This window comes from Octopus bimaculoides, chromosome 5, assembly GCF_046866305.1.
Source record: "Octopus bimaculoides isolate indiv1 chromosome 5, ASM4686630v1, whole genome shotgun sequence".
Classification (NCBI taxonomy): domain Eukaryota; kingdom Metazoa; phylum Mollusca; class Cephalopoda; order Octopoda; family Octopodidae; genus Octopus; species Octopus bimaculoides.
In genome coordinates, this window is record NC_142932.1 from 41,096,985 (window position 1) to 41,114,426 (window position 17,442).

The 17,442-nt window shown below is 34.4% G+C and overlaps 1 long non-coding RNA gene across 1 annotated transcript in view; it reads left to right on the plus strand.

The window, feature by feature from the left end:
* The window catches only part of LOC149135466 (uncharacterized), a 104,832-nt gene extending 92,138 nt beyond the window's left edge, over positions 1 to 12,694 (plus strand). The window contains exon 3 of the long non-coding RNA XR_016241786.1: positions 12,042 to 12,694. This is a non-coding gene — a long non-coding RNA (uncharacterized LOC149135466). The remainder of the gene's footprint in view (positions 1 to 12,041) is intronic.
* The last annotated feature ends 4,748 nt before the right edge of the window (positions 12,695 to 17,442 follow it).

Consider the following 17,442-nt stretch of genomic DNA (forward strand, 5'->3'; position numbering starts at 1 on the left):
CATTATAGCTTATGTACAGACAAAATAACTTGTTCACAGTCTCATCCTCCTACCTCAACCCTTGCATCTCCCTCTTCCTTCTACTCCCAGGCCTTTATTTGACATTTTTTTTTGTTCCTTTTTCTTTCTTTTCTAAAAAAGCAACCAATTTGTTTTCTCTGTCTTTCTTCATAAGTTCTAACAAAGATACAAAACTCAGTTATTGGAATGTAAGTAATGAAAACAATGTCACATTTTAAACTTGAGAAACGTCTTGCACATTTTTCTGTTCCACTTACACATTGTATTTGAATTGTTTGATTTCTTTCTCTTAAATCCATTAGTTTATCTAGATTAGGGGTTCCCAACAATGGACACCTTTTGATTAAAATTTCATTCTTGTGGTCCTCAATAGCAATTTGATGTTTAAAAACTAGTTTTATAGAAACTTCTTTCAAACTTCCTACTTTGTTTCTCGCACATAAACTTGTATAGTTTGATTTATGTAAAATGCTAAAGAAAGCAACCCAGCTGTTTCTTGCACTACATAACCAATGACACACATCTAAAGCAAAATGTTTACAGGGAGCCTTAAAATACCATTGTGGATCTCAGTTCATGATTTTGTTGCATGGACCCTAGAAATCTTATATGGTCCCCAGTTGAGAACCACTGATCTAGATTGTCAAATTGCTACTTAAGTATTTACTCACAAAACTAAATACTCTAATTACTGGTATAGCTGTGAATTTGTATGTTTGTATGTTTGTATTGTTTTACCTTATCTTGGTATCATGTGATCGTTAGTTGTAAAACACAATCATACAAGTAGCATTGTTCATTTTCAATCTCCCATTAAAATTTCATGTCAGTTTCATTATCATCATTGTCATCATCATTTAACATTCGTTTTCCATGCTGGCATGGGTTGGACAGTTTGGCTGGGGATTGGCAAGCCAGAAGGCTTCACCAGGTTCCAATCTGATCTGGCAATGTTTCTACGGTTGGATGCCCTTCCTAACACCAACCACTCCAAGAGTGTAGTGGGTGCTTTTTATGTGCCACCAGCATAAGAGCCAGTCAGGCAGCACTGGTATCGACCACATTTGGATGGTGCTTTTAACATTCCACTGGCACAGGAGCCAGTCAGTGGAGAGACTGGCATCGACCACATTCAGATGGCACTTTTCCTGTGCCACCAGCACGTTCCAAATGGAAACAAAAGTGTTAAAGTGATCTAAATTACATTTTTGCACCCACTACACTCTCGGAGTGGTTGGTGTTAGGAAGAGCATCCTGCTGTAGAAATTATGCCAAATCAGATTGGAGCCTAGTGTAGCCATCTGGTTCACCAGTCCTCAGTCAAATCGTCCAACCCATGGTAGCATGGAAAGCGGACGTTAAACGATGATGATGATGATGATCTTCCAAGTGCCATTGTCATAATGGAAAGTTTATTTTTCAGAATTCTTCATTTTTTCAAAAATAATTGAAAGAAAAGGCAATGTATTTCAATTAGAAATATGGTAAACATAAAAGTTAAGAAGTACCTTTATGGGATGAATCTCATTAGTCTAAGAGAGTCTATGAAGGTTGTTGGCTGAGAGATTATGTACCAATATGTAACTAACACAGGACTAGTTCTAACAGCATTCATCATATGCATGCACCATCTATGGTAAAACCTTTTCCCTAATTTAGATTCAATTAAAAGCCATCACCACTTCTCCTGTCTAATCTACAGTCATTTCATTTATAACATAAATATTTTTCCTATTATAACTCTATGCATTGACTGAAAAGAAAGAAACAGAAAGACTCTGCTCTCCGATTACTGCCATAACTTGATGAATTTAATAACAAAACCTATATAACTTTATAGACTTCTTCAAGAATCTTCTGGCAGAGGTTGTGACAGTACAGACATATTAAACTTACTGGTAGATTTCTTCCTAATTCAGTTACATATTCTGAAATCAATAATTCTAAAGAGAAATTAATTGTTATGCATGGGTTGTTTGTCGTTAATCATTATTTTGAAAATATTAGGATTCATATTTTTACATAAGATGAATTTAAATTACATTCTGTCAGTTATATAATTCATAATTACTCAGAATTAATTTAATTGACACAGTCGTACAATGAGATACGAGTAACGTTTTGTTGTTGTTTTGTTATTTTTACTTCCCAATATAAAATAACATTATTTCAACCATGAAAAGATATATTTTATGTTAACCAAATATATTATTGTATAATTAATATAATATAATTAATAATTATTAACAATTTTTCTTTTTTGCACACATTACTCTTAGTTACAGTTTGAATTTGTCGTCAAATAATCGCAATTAATTATCAATATTTTCTCTATTGCTATTCTAAAATTAAACACACAAATATGTACATACATCTATGTGGTTGTATATGTGTGTATGTATCTATCTATGTGCATGTGTGTCTATGTGTGTGTGCATGTCGGCGTTATATGAGTGTGAGTGCATGTACGTGCATGTGTAACAGTATGAATGTATGTGTGAATGTGTATGTGTATTTCCAGACAAAAAAAAGATGAAGAAAATCTGGTTAATTAATAGCAGTCATTTGACAACAGATTCAAACCTAAAAGTAAGAACAATGTGCAAAACAATGCCAATTATTAATTAGGATGTGTGTGTATGTGTGTGTCTGTGTACACATGTGTGTGTGCACGTGTGTGTGCATGTGTGTGTGTGTGTTTATCTAATTCTCCCCTCTCCTTATCACCCACACACCCACCTTCCTCTTTCTTGTTGTCTTTCCTTCATCACATTCCTTTCCTATTCATCAAGTCAATTATGTTGCCTCAGATAATTAAAGACATAGTATAGACACGATTCCTTGGGATCTTTCAGGATGTTTCTGTCTTGCTAGTGAGAAGGCAACATCTCTACTGCTGACACTAGGTTAAAAGGTATCTCATACCCTGTATCTAAAGTATAGCAGGTAGAGAGGACCTTTTCCTTTTGTTATGGGTCAGGCACCTCTTCTTGAACTGATGCTGCTACAACACTTCAAGTGATATCAATAATGCCTTGTAAAGTGTTTGGTGTTCTGTTTTCAATTGTTCCACTGAAGCAACAACTGCTTTCAAACAAAGACGAAAAGTTCTATTGTCAGAATGTAAATAACAAAAACAATATTTACATTATTTACATTTGACGGATAATTCTAGTGATGGGAAATGTTGATTTCCCATCACTAGAAACTGTTGATTTCCCATCACTAGAAACTGCTGGCCTTGGGCCAAAATCTGAAATCAATATTAACATCTCCACTGTCTTTGGTCATTGCCTGGTTTCATATTCCTGGATAGCACAGGATTTGAACTTGATATCTCTGTTTTCACAGTAATGGTTAGTTAATATTCTTATCCATTGCATTACATAAATATAACATTCAAGCTTTTCCTGTTTTAGGAATGTACTCTTTGTACTTTATAAAGCGAATGTACACTTTGTATTTCATCATAATTTCAACTATGTCTTGGAGGCTTTATAGAAATATAACTGTACCCCTGTTATAGAATGATACTTTACTTGTTTATCACCTCCAGGAAGATGAAATTCCAAGTTGACCTCAACAAGTTTTGAACACAGAAGACCAAAGTTCATGCAACTAAATGAGAATCAAAACTAGGTCAACGGCTTGGTTTACCTTGAAGCAGAATATAAAACCATATGTGCTGGATACAAGAGAAAATAACATGGAGTTACATAAATACAATTTTTATTTGTAAAGTTTGGCAGTTAAATATCTGAAGTGTTAAATGTATTTCATACAAACAGAAGTTGCCTGTGTGTCACAATAATGGTCTTATATGCTAAATAATTTATGTCTTTAGAGCACCATGAAACTAAATTTTAAGTTCTTGAATCTATAATCTCCAGCATCTCCACAATCTCTAATTAACCCCGTTTAGATTTTGGAAGCAGTGGAATTCATAGAAGAGCTTATAGAGTATTCAGACATTTCCTAGCATAGAGACCCTTTGCTTCTCGATGTCAACTTGTTATGTATTACGAACACAAACTTTTCACCTTAACGGTGCTGATGCTGCAATGCAGGGAAATAATTTGATCAAGATTAATACAACTGTAATCCAAATCTTAGAATTATTTATTTATGTTTGAAATGAGACACAAGATGTCGTCCCTTAGCAAGCCAAACTGGCAAATGCCAGATACCAGAGTGAAAAGTAACAATGTCATTGTTCATTCGATCAATACGAAAGATGGTAATTATTGAACAAGAAGGGGAGTTGATAAACCTTGTAGAGGAAGAAGTGAACCAACAGTAAAATGTGACTGAGGTTTCACTTCTCAGTTGCAACGATTTCATTTGATTATATCAATACTGTGGAATGAGTGCCACAGTATTCTATTCTCTGAAACAACTTAAGACCTTAGACTAACTCAAAATAACTCTAAACCCTTCTAAAAGGGCTGAAAACACCCAGTTTTGTCATTTCTGACAAAATTAATGGTGATAACATCAGTGACATAGCCAAAGCCACCACCACAACCACCAACAACAACGATGATGACGGCACCAATGACAGCAACAGAAGTAATGATGACAAGAAGTGCTATTGCTTAATCCTAGGTCAATATCATTTGACTAAATCTCAGATCAATGACACTCCAGTCGTGGCAATCACAATTTTGGTTTTGAAGTATAGTGTACTTTATAAATCATATTATTATGATAGGCTGTGTTATTTCTAAATGATTGACTGACTGTTTGAAAGCTCTTTCATTGCCTCAATTAGGATGAAGAATTAAATTATAGCTAAGTGAAAATGAGAAGTTATGACATTCATGCCTTGCCTATTGCACGGATGATAAATGTGAAATTAAATGGACTTGAACACAAAATTCCAAACTAAGCCTCAGCTTGCATCTCATTTTTTTGTGATTTTTAAAATAATTTCTGTAGTCATGGAGAAAGAGCAATTTCCTGATTATTTATGGTGCCTCCAAGACTAGAGAGAAACAAGGAAGACGACTGCTGCTTCTGCAAACCAGAAATCTATCACAAATGCTTCTGACAGAGTGGTCTTCTCTGCTAAAAGTCCCCAAATTTATGGTAGTGTTAAATAAACCAGGGAACAGATTACACCTATGATCCATGGAAGGATTTGAACTCAGAATGCAAAGAACTAGGACAAATATTGCAAAACATCACAAAAAAAAAAATTGAAGATGGGAAAAGTTCATAGTACCACTCCCAGAATTTGACTAGTATATATATTTTTTTTCTTCTTATCAACATCAAAGACTAAACTGATCATGATTGGAAATGGACTCATTAAATTAAATTAATACCAAATAATACATTTTCATGACCTGCAACCCCCAAACTGCCCAGACATGCTAAAGGGATATCCAGGAAGAAAATTTTGAGAACCTTCATGATACAACATGAACCATAGGAAATTAAATGGATTTAGCTGAGTGGTGATATAAAAATATTTATTGGAAACTTCTTAAATATTTTTATATCATGATTTAACCCCTCAACATTCAGATTACTCGGTCAAATCCAATGCTTATTGATTCACATTGTTTTGAATTAATCATGGATTATCTGATAGCGCTGAGATTTCAATGATGTGATTGTTTAAGTCTTGGAAGGACATTGTATGGTAGGTGTGAGAGGTCAAATCTTGTCCGTGTCAACATAAACGAGGTAAAATATTTTGGCCAGATATGATCAGTTTAAATGCCAAAGGGTTGGTGGTAACTACTCTGAGTAGAAATTATTACAGTATAGAGAAGACTCTTTAGTTCCATCAAGTATAAATTCTCAAGTACCAATGATATGATGAAGTTCTCAGATACAGAATGATTAAAGTCTAGCAGTATGGTAGAAAATGGGTATAAAAATGATTATGACAATTTACTATTTCAACACCAAGAAATAAACTGCTAAGTAAATTTAAACTTTTGTTCATTTATCTTTTACCAAAACGTTCTGGAAGATGTCATTTTGATATATGGTATGGCAATATCATTTACTCTTTTACTAGTTACATTCAATCAGCTGTAGTTGTACTGAGCTATTATATTATATTTCATATATAAAGCATATGTGTATAGGAATCTTCATGATGGCTGTTGTTTGCTAGAGATCAAATTTCACCATCTATAAACATATTGTCTATTGAATGACCTTAAGATAGAGTTTATTGAGCAAACAATAAGTCATTTTAAGAACAGACATAATACACATATACAAATGCACCCACATGCATACAGACATACACATGCAGACACACACAAACATACATATTTACATGTAGTTCCATCTCTAACAAGTAGAAGCAAAAAGTAATAAATTCATCAACAGCCACTCTGTTATCAATTGCTGAAGTAAGGAACTATTTGTTGTTATGTTCTGGTTTAGTATTTCAGTCAAAGAAAAGTGCTATCTTGATTGAAATCTTAATATTCATTGATTAATGAAATAATGCTATTGGAATTTCAGTTGGATACCTGCTACAAAATCAATTGGTTCTTATCTCCAGTGGCATTCTTGAATGCATAATAAAGGATTAAAAATGGTACCAAAAATATATGCCAAGAGAGTGCAATTGTCTTCAATGACTTTTTCTTCTTGTTTTCTTCTTCATTATATTTCTCTTTTATTTCTTTCCTTTTTCTTCTTTTTACTTTTTTAAAATTACTTTCTGTTTCTTTTCTTTTTGTATTTTATTCTCTAGGAATATTAAGCTATCATTACAATATCCAATACAAACAATGTAATCCTCATTTGCAATCACAGAATTCTATTTGTTGTAGTTATTTCTTTATTTTTACATAGTCTATTCACTTATCAGTTTATTTATTTAACTATTTATTTTCAATTTCTTTCTTCCATTTTAAAAATCTTAGTCTGTCTGCATACCATTTAAATAATTTAGTATGGAATCCTGGAATGCTAAGAGAAGATCCACGATGTCAATGGCAAAGCAGATCTCTATATCTCTATATCTAGATTTTTACCAATAAAAAATATTTTAAAAACCTAAAACATTAAATATTTCTGATTTAATATGACAGCAAATCTTTGATTTGGTTAACAAAAAAAAAGCCTACATAAATCAATACCAACTGAAATAGGTTGCTGTTTATAAACGTAAATCTGACATTATTCACAAATATTTAAATTTCATTAGAAAATTAAACATTTTTTTGTTTCTTTGCTGAATAGAATGTAAGTGAGCACTGAACTGATATCCATTTTGTATTACAGCATTCTGTTCTGAGTGTTCGCAGTTGTTGTTCTTTGTCTCTTCCTAATGAACATATTTGCTTCTAGTTACATAGATTCAGGTTCAATCCAGACATTGGTTAAACTGTCCAACCCATGTATGCATGGAAAACGGACGTTAAATGGGGATGATGATGATGATGTATGTACCTCCACTCCCACCCACGCATATACATACATATATAAAAGCATACATACATATATATGTGCACACACATACATAGGTGCTTACATGCATACACACACACATACGCACACACACACACACACACACACACAATGACATTAGTGTGTGCTGATGCTGAGAAACCTAAATGCATCCAACCCATCCCAACCTGGAAAAAAGGGTGTAAAATGAAAACGATGTTTTATTTCTCTCTCTCTGTCTTTTACCAAAACATTCTGGAAGCTGTCAGTTTGATTTATGGAATGGCAATATTATTCACTCTTTTACTGGTTCCATTTGAACTGTTCTGGCCACACTGAGTTATATTATATTTCCTATATAAAGCATCTGTGTTCAGACATCTTCGTGAATGGCTGCTGCTTGCTGGAGATCAAGTATCCCTGTCTATAAACATTCAGACCATGTTCTGCAATATAAGCTGCTACTTTTCTCTCACCAGTTGCAGAGCCCTAAAAAGGATCAATGATGCTACACTGCCTACAGTCACTAAACTACTGAAGAACATTATTTACTTTATTTACATTATTTACATTTGACGAATATTTGTCCTCATCTTGTTTGTTGTTAACACAACGTTTCAGCTGATATACCCTCCAGCCTTCATCAGGTGTCTTGGGGAAATTCTGAACCTGGGTTCTCATTCCTCAGGTATTTTTTGATGTTATTAATATTATTATTATTATTATTATTATTATTATTATTATTATTATTATTATTATTATTATTATTCAGGTCACTGCCTAGAATCGAACTCAGAATCTGGATCCTCTTCTTAGTGCCAGCTACTTTACATTGTGCACCGTTTCCATATCCCAAACCCCACTCAACCTTGAGGCTAAAGTAGAAATCACTTTCCCATGCTGGGATTGAACCTTGCGGTTGGGGAGCAAACCTCTTAACCAAACTGGAAACTTCAAGATGAAACTCTGAGCCTAACACTTCTTATCGTTCATTAGTGAGTTATTAACGAGATACAAGTAAATTCATTGACCTTTAAACTGTGAAATATTTCAACTGCAAATATCAGAGAAACCAAAGACTAGCAGCTCTGCCAGGGTTTTATAATTCCATCCAATATTCTTTATTCTCTTTATTATTTTTATGTTTTGTTTTGTTTTTTTTTTCTGATTCAGCAAACTTTGTTCAAAGGAATTTTATTGAATTGTGGTTCTCCCCACCCATTTTTGGATATCATGTGCTAGTTTTAGTGATGAGAACTACAATAATAACAATAATAATAATGATGATCATGATCATGATGATTAGAAGAAGAAGATGAGTGACAACAACAATAACAAGAATACATAAATGAAATAAACAAAATTATTGCGTTTGATCTTGATTTGATTTTATATTGTTATTTTATATATCCCCCCCACCCACCCACCGACTCCATTGCGTCACCATTATTGCAAAAGGCTGGAGATAATAGTTAAACAATTTTTACCTGTAAATGACACAAAGGATAGAATAATGACTTGAAAAAGTTGATTGTTTTATTAAAAGTATTGGCTTAACCTAATCAACTTGCTGTTTTAATTATTTTCCAAACTAAACATCATGTGACAAATTTCGAAATAGTTCCTTCCTTTTTTGCTGTTCACATTCTTTGTTTCTCCTTCTCAGTTCCATAGCGAAAAATTTCATTACTATTATTATTATTATTATTATTATTTGTACTATATAATTCTCTTTAATCTTAGGCCTTGTTTGTTCAAATTAAACTCACTGTGTTGAACGCAAAAACAAAAAGGAAAAAAAAATTAAATAAAAAAACAGTAAAAGAACATAATTACTTTTCATAAATTGAATCTTATTTTGAATAAGTTTGTATTTTTTTATATTTCTGTTTCTTTCTATTGTTTTTAATCATTAAATGAAACACCTTTAATCAGATTTTTTTTTTCCTTTTCTCTTTCTCCCTTGTTTTGCATTTTTTTGTGCTGTTTGTGCATGTGTGCATGCGTCTGCATTACATATATATGTGTGTGTATTTGTGTATGTGTGTGTATTTGTGTATGTGTGTGTATCTGTGTACACATAAATGCATGCACACACGTGCACACACACACACAAACACACTCCCACATGCACACACATTTTTTCCAAGACTTACCCCAGCACCATATCATTATGTTGTGGTTTGTTTACATTCTTTCATTGTTTCCTATATATTATTCTGTTATTTTATATAAAACCATCCACGTGTACTTTGGAGTATATTTTCATTTAAGAAAGAAAAAGACTTTTTCTCTCTTTCCCATAAGATTTCTAGGCCAACACCGATCGTAAATCTACTTTCAAAATCATCATAAAACAGCAAGATAATTAAACCATGGTTGTGAAAGTTCTTTCTTTCTTTTTTCTTTTTTGTTTTAATTGCAATAAACTTTTCTACTTTTCTTCCTATATTTTAATCTCTTCTTATATTCTTCATCATAGCTATTGTCATCATTCGTTCTCCCCCTCCTTACCCTCATCATCACCATCATCATCAATATTGTCATCATCATCATCATCATCAAGGAAGTGAGCTAGCAAAACCGTTAGCACGCTGGGCGAAATGCTTAGCGGTATTTCATGTCTTTGCATTCTGAGTTCAAATTCCACCGAGGTTGACTTTGCGTTTCATCATTTCAGGATTGATAAATTAAGTACCAGTTGTATACTGGGGTCAATCTAATCAGCTGGCCCCCCTTCCCCAAAATTTCAGGCCTTGTGCCTTGAGTAGAAAAGGATATTAAAGGGTTAAATACTGCCAAGGTCAAATTTGCTTTTCCTCATTTCAGGTTCCATAAAATGAAGGTCCAGTTCTAGGGTGGATGCCGTCAAAAATTCCAGCCACGAAACTTGATGGTTTTGTGCCAAATTTTAAAAGACTTATTAAGAGAAGTAAAAGAATTGAGGAGAGAGCTTGACTTGATGGTTATGATATATTTTATAGGTGAAGGCACATGGCTTAGTGGTTAGGGCATTCAGCTCCCGATCATAAAGTCATGGGTTCAATTCCCAGCAACACGTTGTTTCCTTCAGCAAGGCATTTTTATTTCACATTGCTTCAGTCCACTCAGCCGGCAAAATTGAGTAGTACCTCTATTTCAAAGGGCCAGTCTTGTCACACTCTGTGTCACAGTGAATCTTCCTGATAGCTACATTAAGGGTACACGTGTCTGTGGAGTGCTCAGCCACTTGTACGTTAATTTTACGCACAAGCTGTTCTGTTGATCGTTTTACGAGGATGCTGTTCTGTTGTTCTGGGACCCTCATTGTGGAAAGCAAAGGAGAGAGTATCTTTCAGATACAGAGTTCAAATCTCAGCTCACATGATTTATTATCCTCTCCATCGGTCTTCAAAATAAGTACGAACTATTTTCTTATTGACAAGAAAATTTCAGTTTCCAGAGGCCCAATGTTCTATTTACATTAAATATCTTTGATGACCATTGGAAGAACGAGTTTAGAATGTATCTTTTTCTGAAACTAATTGTGGAGGCAGACACAAAGGTTATATGAAAGGAAATCAAAAGTAATTGGTAAAAACCTCAGGTCATTTCATTATCTATGTCCTTTGTGTCTGCTGTGTCCACACTTTAGTGTAAGACATAAAAGTATTCACAGCATTTAGTTCCCAGATTTTCTCTATCGAATTTATTATCATTAATCTTTCTTTTTATCTCTCTTTTCTCAATTATTTTCAGTTTATTGATTGTTTCTTGTTTTTTTTTACCTTTCATATTCTTTAACCCTCAGGACTTTTTCAACTATTCAACACATTTCTGAAGTTTTTGCACCCTTTGCTCATCAAATTCCATATTTTTCAATTGGGATTCTTCATACTGAAGAATTATTATTTTTTTTACATTACATATAAGTATATTTTTACATGCATACACACACACATGCACACACACATGCACACACATGCACACACACACACACACACACATATATGTATATATGTGTATTTATATGTCTGTGTGTGTATATGTGTATATTTATAAACATATATATATGAATATATATACATATATATATAAATATATATATATATATATATATATATATATATATATATATATATATATATATATATGTATGTATGTATGTATGTATGTATATATGTATGTATACGTGGATGCATCCTTGCAGGTGTACATATATATTTATGTGTGTATATGTGTGTAAAAAGAAGTGCAGACAAGATGTTTAAACCAATATTTAATGGTAAGGGGAGAGTGTTTTCTATGACTACAAATAGAGGCACGGTACATCTTGTTCTTCAAGTTTCCCATGTCCAACCTTCACACTGGATAATTCGAGTAACCATATGTGAAATGCTAGCTCTCTCACCTTACCAACCTCTCCATTCTTGCATTTCCCATCAGCCGCACCTCCATCCTTGTTCATCACAAGGATGGTGGTGGTGGATAGTGGTGGTGGTGGTGGTGGTGGTGGTGGTGGTGATGTTGATGATGGTAATGATACATGCACACACACATACACACATAGATATATATGTATGAACCCATGTAACAAACTTTTTTTGTTTGCTTTTTAGAATCATCGCATGTGTATCATCTCATACAGACATGAAAGGAATAGTTCAAACTCAGTGTAACCATGGAAACAGCAGAAAGGCTGAGTATTTTGCTTTTATACTACACCTTTTCCCCATCATCAAAGGGCAAAACACCAAACCTTTCCGATCTTTTCATGGCTAAATTGCATCCGCAATATTCCTTTCTTGTCCTTATGTATATATATGTATGCATATAAATAATGTGTGTGTGTGTGTGTCTCTGTGTTTGTGTTGCATTTGTCCTATAGTACTCATTGACAACCTGTGTTTGTTTGTTTACATCCTCATAACTCAGTGGTTGAATAAAAGAGGGAGATCACAAAAATAAGTACTGAGGTTGATTTGTTAGATTAAACCTTTCGAGGTGGCACTCCAGCATGGCCACAATCAAATGAGTGAAAGCTAATAAAAGACAAAAGACACCTCTTTTTTTGTCAAGCATTCTACACAGACACACGTTTGGAACATTTACCAGAAGACCTATTAACATTCAACCCTATTCCCAAACAATATTCCTGTTTCTGCTAGAAAGGTCTATTTAAAGCTTTCATTGAAAGAAACGGAATGCCTAGTCAAGAGAATACATTGGAAATAATAGAATACAGGTAGCACCAGAAAATGGCCTCTATTGACCAAACAGTGGAAATAAAAATCCTTTGTATATTTCAAGTTCACCTTCTTAATCCAGATTTCATATCAAAGCTATTTCTTCTGTTTTGTTCAAAGATATTTTGGAGGAGAATTGCAAATAATCTTCAAACTGACATTTCTTAGCAAGAGAATTTGAACCCGTTTCTGTCTGTAGAATCTTCTATACCATTTCACCATTTCACCTTCTTTTATTTAACAACCAATCAGATGCTTTCCTTCTATTCTCAATATATTTCTCTCCTTCTTCTTCTTCTTCTTCTTCTCCTAACTCTCCTCCTTCCTCCTCTCTTTTCTTCATGACACTCTCTTTCATTTTGTTCTGACCAAAATCCCAACCCTTTTATAAACCGGTAATTTATAAAACACCCATTCATATTTCTTTCTACTATTGGCACAAGGCCTGAAATTTGGGGGAAAAGGGCCAGTCAACCCAGTGTTCAACTGGTACTAATTTTATCGACCCTGAAAGGGTGAAAGGCAAAATCGATCTTGGTGGAATTTGAACTGAGAATGTAAACATGAACAAAATGTCATGAAGCATTTCCTCCATGTGCTAATGAGTCTGCACCCCTTTGAAAAACGAATTTTGCGAAAAAAAAATTTCAGATTCCTACCTTTAACAAAGATTCCAAATATGCAAAAATATTAACAGAATCCAATTTCATCTTCATTACATTTCACTTATGACTTTTAGACTTTTTAAGGGAGAGTGAGGGTGGAGAAGTACTGATGTTTCGAAGAGAGAGAATAATGCAAACAATACACTTATTTCAGGCTCATCTCTAGAGAGCCATTTTTTATTCCCTGCTTATTCTAGATCATACGGGGGTGATTGCATATTCAGAATCTCCCATATGTAAATTGTAGGAATACAAACATTTTGCATGCCCAACCCCGGAAGTCACCCGCACACCACTGATATATATATATATATATATATAAATGTATGTATGTATGTATTTATGTGTCTGTGTTTGTCCACCCCACCATCACTTGACAACCAGTGTTGGTGTGTTTACATCCCCATAACTTAGTGGTTCAGCAAAAAGATATCAATAGAATAAGTACTAGGCTTATAAAGAATAAGTCCTGGGGTCAACCAGTTCAACTAAAGGTGGTGCTCCACCATGGCTGCAATCAAATGACTTAAACAGGAAAAAGAGTAAAAGAATATATTATCAAATAGACAAACAGACAGACAGACAGACGGATAGACCGATATTCACATATATCATAACATTATTTTTCTGTGCTCACATGGGAAGGGCAAATCCTGGTGCTTAGCTCTTATTCAAATTCCCTGCCTTTTTCCATGAGTCAGTGATCACATCTCACTCTTCCTTCCACAAACCACTTTTACCATGGTCGCTGCCTCTTGTTGATTTTCCAGTCACCAACAATTCTACAAAGTGTAGTGGGTGTATTTTATCATAGCACAAGGGAGAACATCTTGTCTCTGCCATAAAATTAAAAAGTCCTCACTATACTTCATTGTTTATTCTTGTTTATTGCCTTCTCTCTGGAATTTCCTCAATCCAGAAATTGTTTTTGCTCTTCTGTTTTTTTTTTCTTTTGCTCCCCTCTCGGCACACCACCAGGTGTGAAGAGAGCCAGATTGAAAGAGTGAAATAGTATAAACCTGAAAGAGAAAGGCAAGAAAGTGATAGAGGAGTCTGGAATGTAAGAGAGAGTGATAGACAACTAAGCAAGGGTGGTTGTTAAGGAGGTTGAGTAAAAACAGCATGCTGGAGGAGAGAGAGAGAGAGAGAGAGAGAGTAAAAAGGGAGAGAAAGGGTTAGTGGAGGAGACTGAAGGTGAGAGAGAAAATGCTGAAACATTTGAAAGGGAAGAATGATTAATAGAGATGTGAGATAATACGAGACTGATGGATTGCATGAAGATGATTAATGGTAAGAGAGTGAGAGTTATGGATTCATTGAAGAGTGATAAGGAAAGCAGCACTTGTGATGGGGAGCAGAGGGAGAGCAGAGATAGAAGAAGAGATAATCATCACAAGCAATAAAGAAAGGAAATAGTTTGTGGGTCCTGAATATTGAAAGCTTCAGTGGAATGGGTTCTTTTTTTATATATATATCTATACAAGCAGCATGAAGGGGAAAGAGATAGAGATTTAATAGAAGGAAATATTGAATGGAGAGGGGTTAAGTGATAGATACACACACACACAAGCACAAACACGCACATACACACAAACATGCACATGCACACACACATATACACACATATTTTGTTACGTTCTGTTACTTGTTTCAATCATTTGACTGTGGTCATGCTGGAGCACAACCTTAAAGAGGTTTTAGTCATGGAAATCGACCCATGACTTATTTTTTGTTGGCCTAGTGCTTATTCTATCAGTCTCTTTTGCCAAACCGCTATGTTTTAGGGACATAAACACACCAATATCAGTTGTCAAGTGGTGATGGGGAACAAACACATGCACATAAATACATATATAGGTGTGTGTGTGTGTGTGTTTCTCCACAGTGGGACTGAACCTGGAGCCAGGTGGTTGAGAAACAAGCTTCTTACCACACAGCCATGCCTCTGTGTGTTGTGTAAATTTTTGTTATATTAATCATTTAGCATTCAGATTGCAGAAGGGGGGAAAATCATTTACATCAACTCCAGTACACAACTGGTATCTTATTTTAGCAACACCTCAAGGATGAAAGCAAAGCTGACTTTGGCAGAATTTCAGCTCAGAACCCGAAGACAGATGAAATGCCACTAAGCATTTAACTTCTGTTTCTCAAGGCATGGCTGTGTGGTAAGAAGTTTGCTTCTTCCCAACCACATTGCTCTAGGTTCAGTCCCACTGTGTGGCATCTAGGGCAAGTGTCTTCTACTATAGCCCCAAGCTGAGCAAAGTGGATTTGGTAGACAGAAGATGAAAGAAGCTTGTCGTATGTGTGTGTGTGTGTGTGTGTGTGTGTGTCTTTATGTATATGCTTGTACCCAGCACTGCCTGACAACTGGTGTTGATGTGTTTATGTCCTCATAACTTAGTGGTTCAGCAAAAGAGACTGATATAATAAATGCCAAGCTTTACCAAAATAATAATAAGTCCTGGGGTCGATTCTTTTGGCTAAAATTCTTCAAGGCAGTACCCCAGCATGGCCGCAGTCCAATGACTGAAACAAGCACAGGATTATGAGGAAGAGGCAAAGAAGTTAAATCCAAGAAAAATTTGACAGACTGGGGATTATCATGTGGATAAAAAATCTGGAATTATCACTTATGAAATCTGTGATTGGATTTGAAATTAATATGCATGAAATATGTAACAACATTCAGAATCAACATCCATGAAAAGAGTATAGTGGAATAGAAATTAACATCCATGAAATATATGCATTGGATTAAAACACAGCATCTATGTTATCTACTCAGAGGTTTTGAAATCAACATTTATAAAATATGCGTAATGTAGTTGAAATCATTATCTATGAAATGTGTGCAGTGCATTTGAAATCATCTTTGAGCAGCTATTCTCAAACTTTATCCAATTTATCAATCTCATTTATAGAATTTAATTGAAGACAAATGATTGACTAACATAGATTGATGCAATCAATCACACACACACTCATACATGCATGTACAGATGCACACAAGTGCATATACACACAAACACAAACACACACTCACACACACACACACACACACACACATGCACTAATTTCTAATTTTTTGACTAAAAGAAGGCAGAAAGAGATGATGCGATAACCTCTAAATGGTTCCTCAGTCTCTGAGAAATAGCAACCAATACCTCCCTCAAATAATTCCTTCACCTTTAAACCAAACATTATTTCTTACCTTTAGCTATGTTTATTCATCCCCCACCCTCTCCCTCTTATTCCCACTCTTTCTCTTCCTTACCAAGCAATAAACTACTGCTACTGTTGCTACTGCTACAACTCAGGTAGTAGTAGTAGTAGTAGTAGTAGTAGTAGTAGTAGTAGTAGTAGTAGTAGTAGTAGTTTTGGACAGAGAGGGAAACAAAGTGAGAGATAGGTAGTTAGATAAATAGAGTGTGTGTGTGAGAGAGAGAGAGAGAGAGAGAAAGAGAGAGAGAGAGAAAGAAAGAGAGAAAGAGAGAGAGAAAGAACAGACAGTAAAATGTAAGAAAGAAGTAAGACAAAAATAAAGATGTAAATATTTTTACTTGGAAAATATAAATAAATAAAAATAGAAATAAATGAAAATAAAAATGTAAACAAAAATAAAAATTAAAATAACAAATCTACCAAACAAAAAAAAAACTATAACAGCAACAACTCCAAAATAAAAATAAAAGCATAATGGAGAACGGATAATGAAATAAAATCAGGATGTAATTAGCAATTACAAATAAATTTACTCAATTTCAGACATGAGTGCATTTAAATTTACAGCTGTGTCAGATTTTATAATGATTAACTTGAAACTCAACACCTGCAAATATTGAAATGAAATAATGTTACTTTCTACAAACTGCAACAACATCAGCAACAACAACAACAGCAGCATATACTGCTTATGAAATAATAAATATTGTGGAAATGCAGAGACTTATACATACATGTTTTGTTTGGTTTGTAAGATTCTTGATGGGAATGCATGTGTTGAAACAAATTTTGATGTATTTTTGAAGGCCACCTCTTAGTCTGCTTTGTGACTTAGAGCAGATTTTGAGGAGAGAGGGCTGGCACCGAGAAAGTCATGAATA